At 36.8% G+C, this 8,335-nt stretch overlaps 1 long non-coding RNA gene across 1 annotated transcript in view; it reads left to right on the top strand.

The window, feature by feature from the left end:
- Positions 1 to 7,987, top strand: part of LOC108447409 — a 14,206-nt gene extending 6,219 nt beyond the window's left edge. The window contains exons 2-3 of the long non-coding RNA XR_001862957.1: positions 40 to 160; positions 822 to 7,987. This is a non-coding gene — a long non-coding RNA (uncharacterized LOC108447409). The remainder of the gene's footprint in view (positions 1 to 39; positions 161 to 821) is intronic.
- Positions 7,988 to 8,335: the final 348 nt, after the last annotated feature.

Raw genomic sequence — 8,335 nt, 5'->3', positions numbered from 1 at the left:
ATTAATACATCCTTTTAATTTTTTCATACTATTTTCCAGGTGTGGTATTATTTAACCTGAGACCTATAGGTTCTGGAAAAGTTTGGACCTGTTGCTGAAAACCAAAAATGTTTTGCAAGAATACTGGTTTTGTCATTGCAGGAAATCTTGCAATTCAAAGGTAAATAAACCCTAAGTATAATTACAGAGTAAGTATTTTCAGATTTAAAATTGCTTTGAAAATCAGATCTAATTGAAAGCAAAAAAAAGAGTCTGACTCAGAAAAATACGCATATTGTTTTTATTAACTGATCTATCCTGTGAAAAAATAACACACTGTATCCCAAACTACAACTTTAGGATTTGATGTCTCTTTTTTCCAAAGCAAGTATGCTTTATACAATGGGAGACAGATGTTTCCCTGTTTTTGTATAATTAAGTTTACTAATTTAGATCTCAGTTTATTATTCAGATGTTTGATGTTGTAACTGAGCTATATTTAACTACTGATCATTAAAAGAAAGGAAACAATGTAGTGTATTTTAACAACTACATTGTGAACAACTTGGTTTAACAAATAGTTTTTAACAAATAGGTTTGAAGACGCTAATGTATTTATGACTTTGTATATATCACTACACTGAGACAGTTAAAAGTAATTTAGCAATACATTCTGTAATGCATAGTATAAACCATGGATTAAAAAATTGAAAGGAAAATGGGTTAATACAAGATAGAAAAAGAAAACCCTCACGAAACTTTTACAGTGAAACAGAAGGAGGTTCTGTTTCATGCTGTCTCCAAAATTTTACTGATTATATTTTTTATTCTATTTTTATTAGGAATCTGTCAAACAATCAAAGTAATCTATTTTCTAATAATGCAGCCTACAACTAAATCTCCAAGACTTCAGCTGATGGAACACAGAGGAACCATAGCTCATGATTAGTCTTGGTGGTTATGGGAAATACTTTTCAAAGGAGGGAAGAACTGTTACTCCTCAAGACTCTTTTTCCACATTCAGTAATTAATCTTCCAAAGATATCCCACTCTCATCTTCCTGCCCTTTTCCTGAGGTTCTTTTCTGCAAGAGGATTTGGGAACATATTCTGGATCTCTGCTCAAATTCCCCAATGGGCCCAGCCTCAGATTCTCCATAATAAAAAAGCCAACCTCTTGGAACCACTTCTAAACAGGTTTTCAAAAGTTCATTACGTAAGTTATAATCTATCTCACATTACTCTAACCTCGTGATGCAAATGTCAGCATGCTAATGGATAGGTCATGTCCAACCTTCTCCTTCATCATATGGCAAGAAGGGACTTACACAATCATTCACTTTAAACATTTCTGCTACAGCTGAAGCAACCAGAAGACTAACGTGTCTATTTATAGTATTTCTAATTATGTGTGTATTAAATAGCAGTGGCACTTAATATGTGTTTTAGAATAACTTCCTTTTCCACTGACAGTTTTTTTTCCAAGCTGTCTCCAATTATCTCAAGAGGCTGGGCTCAACATACTAACATACCACTCACACATATGCTTGGGACAGTCTCAGAATAGTAATGTCACTCTGCCTAGAGACTGGCAACTTTAGAAGAGATGTTCAGATACCACCTCAGGTAACCTAGAGAAGTCACGAACACATGCAATGTAAATTCAGCATGATTTCTGCTTCTCTTTTTTCCGAGTTATTCCACTGTAGGAAACCTACAGTGCTTTGCTCACTATTACTCCTTCTGTTAGCAGTCCTTCAAACTTTCAAAATAAGATTTTGACATTCACTTCTATGATTCCATTCAGACTGTCACAAAATTCTGTGGAATTCTGTGAATCGGTTCTTGATTTTTTAAACATCATCTTACAGACCAATATGAAAGATTTTTTGACATAAGCATTAAAATCCAGACTGAGTTTTGGTATGAGAGCAAGGAAATGTGGGAACAAAAGCTGTTTCAAAATGGTGGTAGGAGGAGATTAAAAAACAAAAATCTCCTTTGCAGAGGCAGTATTTAAAAGGCCCAATGTACCACTTTTTATTTAAATTTATTATCAGAAATTACATATCCAGAATAAACTAGAAATTGCACAAAGTGTGTCAAATATTGTCATATTAAGTAACTATTATATTAATTGATTTAAATGGGGTTATAAAATACAACTGATCCTATGAATCCAATATTCCTTTTCACATATTTTGAAAATCTTTCAGCATCAACAGTGGTACTGTTGTTGCCCTTTGACCTCTTCCAGAAAGAAATTATAGGAAGCTAATTTTGCTCTGAAAAACTGAGGACATAAAGAGAAGAAAGCAGAGAAAGAAGGTGCAACCTTCCACTTCATAGTCAGCAGTAGCAAAAATAATTTAGTTCATATTTAACTACTTGATAGCTCTACCTTTGAACGTTATGGTCACCTTGTTGGAACAGAGGATTCCTTTCATAGCACTAAAGTGGAAAAATGTGCATTTACATTTTGAATCCTAAGGAAGGCTCTCAGTGTTTTCCTAAGGAAACGCTTTTTGACGGCATCATTCTTCATGTTATTTCATTATTTCAGATAGACTTGCTCCCACTGTGCAAAAGACTCCTCAGCATCTGGTAAAGTTATTTTCCTATTTTCGTGGAAACAGGCCAAGATGTGCAGTAACAGCTAGTATCTCTGTAATAATGAAGTAACTCTTTCCTGGAAAGTTAGAAGTTTAAAATTATTTTTAAATAAATATCTAAAAAGCAATATTACAATGTAAAAAACACAGTTCATTGCATTACTCCCTGAAAAGAAAATACTAGAAATATGTGTGTGGAAGGAAATATTATTATGCAGCATATTATTATTTAGTAGAGAGAAAGTCATTGTACATACTTACCCCTGTTCTGCTAGTCCATATGATTACATCTACACTGCGCCACAAGTAAAGGTCTGGGTCCATGATCATTTACAGGCCTGCCTTGCACATTTTTTTAGCATGAACAGCTGAGAAAACTTGGTGTTATTTCAGGGATCACATTCAAAGCAGGGAAATCAGGTTTATGCCATCCCTTCATGAGGACCTTTGTTCACAATTCTAGGTGTGGACGGGGCAGGTGTGCTGTGCCATGCCGTGCCCCGCTGTCTCTCTGGATTTCACAGAGATGCCACGTACTTGTAGGGTCCCTCCTATGAGGCCCCTGTTGTGAGGGGTAAGCAGAACCCCTGGGCAGCCTAAAGCAAGGCTGCTTGTGGGGTTGCACCCATCCCGGCAGCTGAGCAGGGTCAGTGCAGCACACGCTTGCTGACCACTGTAACAGCACTGTGGATGTGATTTATATCAGCATGAACTGTAGACAAGATGCCAAGTAGATGTGACAAGAAATAAGCAGGAAAAGTGGGAATGTGGGAAAACCTTTTCACTTCTCCATCATTATTGTCCACCAAAAGCTAATGGGAGAGAGAGAAACGAAAACCAGATCTCCCATATCTCTGCTCCATGAGACCTCTCCTGTTTCTCTCTCTTGTTTTTTTATCACATTGAGGACGGATTTGTTGATTTTAAAATATCTTTAGGACTACTGCAGATAAGCTGAAGCTAACAGACTACACTCAAGTATTTTGCTTGAACTCTAGACCTTACTCTGGCACATCTTCCTTTTATTGTATTACTGTCTCCTCTCTTACCATAAAAAGAATGAAAATGTACACTAACCATTTCAATTGGTTTACTGGGCTCATGATGACTTTGACAACTGATGTATGTTTGATAACTACATGGCACTCATTTATTAATGTTTTGGTCAACATTTCTCCACATTTCATTCCAGGAAATCCTTCTATTCAATCCAGTCTCCAGAGGTGGATAAGCTGGGTGTGGGTACAGCTTGCTGATATTACCAAGATTTTGCTTATGCTGAAAACTGATGATCTGGGAGAAAACTCTTCTAAGAATACTAAAAATATCGCTTATCTTGTGCTTTTTACCTGCTTGATATTCTTGCTTCTCTATCTGCTTTGGTCTTTTTCCCTTTTCCTCTCTCTACATGTACACATAAATGCACAAACACCACTACCTCCACTTGGAACATTCCCTCGTCTCATCTCGTCTCATCTCATCTCATCTCATCTCATCTCATCTCATCTCATCTCATCTCATCTCATCTCATCATCTCATCTCTCCTTCGTTCTGCCTTCAACAATCCAGTATTTAACTCCTGGAATCTCACCTGACTTCACTCTGCCCATGTCCTAAGCTTAGTACCTACCTGGCACTATCTCCCATGAAGGCCGGTGCCTCTCTCTGGATGGGTACACAGAGGGGTGAAGAGCTGTCAGAATGCAGAAAGAAAACCCTTGCACACCACATAGATTTTAGGCATAGCTGAAGCAGTCTAGACAGCAGTGCCAGCCCAGCATTCAGATGGAAGAACAGGGAGAGATCATTTCAGGGGATCATGGTGAGATTTTTTTCTCATAAAACCCATGTCAAGAAACGCTAGAAATTAAGGAAAAAGCTATCTATACACATATCCCAGTGTATATAATGGTCAAATACACACCGTCTCTAGACTAGAATTTTTTTTCTGTGGTAAGAAGACTAGGGCGAAGTGAGATCTTGTAAAAATGTTCACCTTGAATTTAACATGGACAGTGTTTTACAAATCTCAAGCAACAGGAAAAGTTGTTTTGTTTTGTTTGGGGTTTTTTTTCACCTATTTTCACTCACAGTGCTAGCCAGGAACAGAAAACATGATCAGAAAGGATAAAACAAACTAGGAAGTTTTAATTTTCCCATAGGTTATGGTGTATTTTTTCACGACAAAGGATTCCCATTTCTCTCCCACTACAGGAAATCACTGATTTACAAACATTCACCATGGGACTGGTGGGAACATGGAGCACGGGGAACTGTACTTCCATTTAAAAAGCAGACCCCTTTTTTGGACTGTACTGAGTAAGCAGTGTTCTGCTGACACTGCAAAACAAACAAACTACCTAACTTCCTGCTACATTCTGCACTGACTAAAAATCTCTTCCAAGGCTCATGTCTGTGTAACTCTTAGAGGCGTTTAAAAATTATTGGGAGACGGAATGGTTGTTGTTTTGGGGGAGGGTTTTAATTAAAAATTTTTGTAATTCATAAATGTTAAAAGTCCTTTATGTTGCTGGATAGTTGCCAGATATGAAATCTTTAACCCTGCTGAAAATTTCATGTAGTGATGTCTTGAGAGTAATTAGGAACAATAAGAATCATGCTTAATGGAGGGCAAAGAGAATTTTCTGTGAAGGCTGATATTTGCAAGTTTCATTTTCGTTGAATGAAATTTTTCATTTGACAAACTTCAAATAAAGGAGCAGCAATCTGAGAGTTTAGTAAAAAGAAATCATGAATCATGCAGTGATTAATACATGTAGTCCTTGCATATTACCTACCTGTTGCATCTTCTTTCTGAGACACTTTGATGAGAGGTTATATTGTGCCCTTTAAAGAAGACACCAAAGGCAGCACGGCTGAGTTTAGAGCTAATAACCTCCAAAGGGTTACCAGGTAAGCAGCAACATACTATCTGGTTTTGAACATCTGGATTCACATGAGAAAACTTATAGAGGAGTCTAAACATTAGTTTGATTAGATATCTGGTTACGACTTCATATGGCCCCAACCTGCTGGGAATTTCCCTTCCAAAAGCTTCACATTCCTGTAGTATCGCAACAAATGACGCCATCTTGAAATCACTAAGAGTGAAAGTACTGTCCAGCAGTACATTCATGATATGTTGATAAAGCAGTTTGAACTACAGCACATGTATTCTATCTAATAAATTTGAACTGATGAAGTAAAATCCATACAATCTAGTGCAAAGAATTTCTGCAGGAACATACAGTGACTTAATATGTGTGCACATGTGTGCAGATCTAAGGATATTCCTAAGTCCTTGCAGTAATCCATTATAAATGGAAGGAACAGAGATGTAGCAGAATGGACTGAAGAAAAAAGAATGCAAAACAGCAAGTAAAAATGGCTTTGTGGGGCAGATACAACAGACAATTTAGGTTCTTAGCATACACCTTGGATTTAAATGGTGATTATGCATTTAAATCTGATTCCCAGACACCCTCCGCTCTTCATTCTTTCCCTTAGAGTCCTCTGCATTCTTCTAAGGATGATGAGAATTTTCCAAGTGACAATGAACTGGATAATTTGATGCCTAGATCAATTTCAGCATCCAGAAGACATATTTCTGCTAAAATATGTGAGGTGGCCAGTCTGATTGGTATTCTCAAACCATTCATGAAAATCTCCTGGAGCACTGGGGTCTCTACAAATGTGTTAGCAAAGTTGCATTCTGCTCAGAGAGAGGACCTGCAAAGGAGCTTCTGTCTGTACACTCTCTCCACATTATACCCTAAAGGTCAGTAGACTTACATATTGCCTTCTATGCAGGACCATGCTAACTACCATGTGAGACCACTGCTGTATTTTGCTAAATAATTTTTCTATGTGAAACACAAGAGTGATACTCAGAACAGACCCTAGCGACCATGAGTTTTTGCTCTTAGAGAAACACAAGTAGCAAACTACAAAAGATTGCTGATTCTTCATAGATTTTCTTCCTGACTCAATGTTTCTTGAAATTTTTCCTGCACACTTTCAATAAATGCAATGAAAAATATCCTCCTTTACTTTTCTTTAGTCTCTGAATTGAATTTTATTACAGGTGGTGAAAGTAATTCATATAAAAGCCTTTAAGCAGAGCAAATCACTAACCAAAGTTCCTATATTGTTCTTCCTATACAAATGCTCTAAGCAGTAACCTATACTACAAAAGACAGGCATCACCAGCTGTGCTTCTGCCCATATCTTAAAAAATAGCCAAGTCCTGCCCAGGTGTTTTTTAAAGCAAGAGTTTAGAGTTGTGCTCTGAGAATTGCACCTCCATAGAATAAGGAGATCCTTCTGAAAGCCCAGAGCAGATTATGCCTGGGCTCCAGAAAGGGGAAACATTCAGAAAGCTGTCTACTCTCAGCAGTTCCTTTTTTAGCATTCCTACCACTTTGCTAGTTTCAGGCAGCAGCCTGTTGATTTTAGGCAATCACATTCTTAAAGTATTCCAGGTTTTGAATTTTGTTTTGGTGCACTCCATTGCCAGAAACACTGAAGAGGGACACATTATGCTAGTTCAGTGTTCTGAATTCACCAAGAGAAATGGACTGAAAAACAATTAAGTAACAGATGGATCTAACTTTGGCCAGTGCAGATTCTGTATTCACCAGAGAAGCTGCTTAAAGCATGGGAGGGCCCACCTCCAGATGGTGAAGAACCTTCATCTTCTCCAAGTTCACTAGTCATTTCCTGTAATTACTGTATTGGACTACCTTCTTCAAGCCAAGGAAGTTCTATCACTGAGGCAAACAAAAGTAACTGCACAGTATAGCAAACTTTTGCTATCTGAATTTTGATTAAGAACAATATGTTTCTCCCCAGTTTAAAAGTCTTTCCAGTACTAATTGTAGGAGGAAAATGTTTTTTTCCAATCTTGTAAAATTAGTGAAAAAAGAAAATTAAGAATCTGACTACATATATGTGATCTATGTTGTCTTTAAGAAAATATCTTGAGTAGAGCTTCTAAAATGTCTCAGCAGTAGCAATACAAATTTGCTTCTGTTAGTGATTTATTCACAGGAAATGGCTTTAAAGCATAGCAACACACCGCAGATAGGATAATTAGGTACTGTATTTTGGGCTCTCACAGTAGGTTTTCCTCTAATATACCAAAAGAAGAATATTTAAAAAAAAAATTTAGAAACCTTCTACATCTCTTGACATCCGGAATAATAAACTGTCTTGCTACCTTTGCACAATCTGTAACTCCCCAGTATCTGCAGGAAATCCACAAGAAAAACCTCACTTACGCACATATTCACCACAGTAAAATCATGTGGTCGGCAAGGTGAAAATAACAACTGAAGCCTGATGCAGCTGGAATACATTTGAAATATAAAAAGACAAAACAACCTACTCCTCAGCATTATTTTGTCTAGAATAAGTTATACTTTAATGCATTTTATTATAAATATATAATTAAAATAAACAATTATAAAAAGCCAAAAAATTTTACAATTATTTTAATGTGAATTTTAAAAACCATTGCAATGTAAAATGGGTGTGTTCTGGAAAGACTCAAATGTAATTTAGTCATTCTGTGATGCTATAATCCTTTATGTCAATAGAAACCTTCTGTGCTTGCTCAAACTTGTCTACTCTCGAACTGCCTGAAATTGATGTTTGACCTTCTGGGTTTAAAATCTACATATATATCAATTTTTATCCATAACTGCACATTTTATGAAAACATGGCTAGATAGCTATTAAGAAAAT

The sequence above is a fragment of the Corvus brachyrhynchos genome, unplaced genomic scaffold (assembly GCF_000691975.1).
Source record: "Corvus brachyrhynchos isolate BGI_N302 unplaced genomic scaffold, ASM69197v1 scaffold6, whole genome shotgun sequence".
Lineage (NCBI taxonomy): Eukaryota > Metazoa > Chordata > Aves > Passeriformes > Corvidae > Corvus > Corvus brachyrhynchos.
This window is presented reverse-complemented; position numbering and strand designations above follow the sequence as displayed.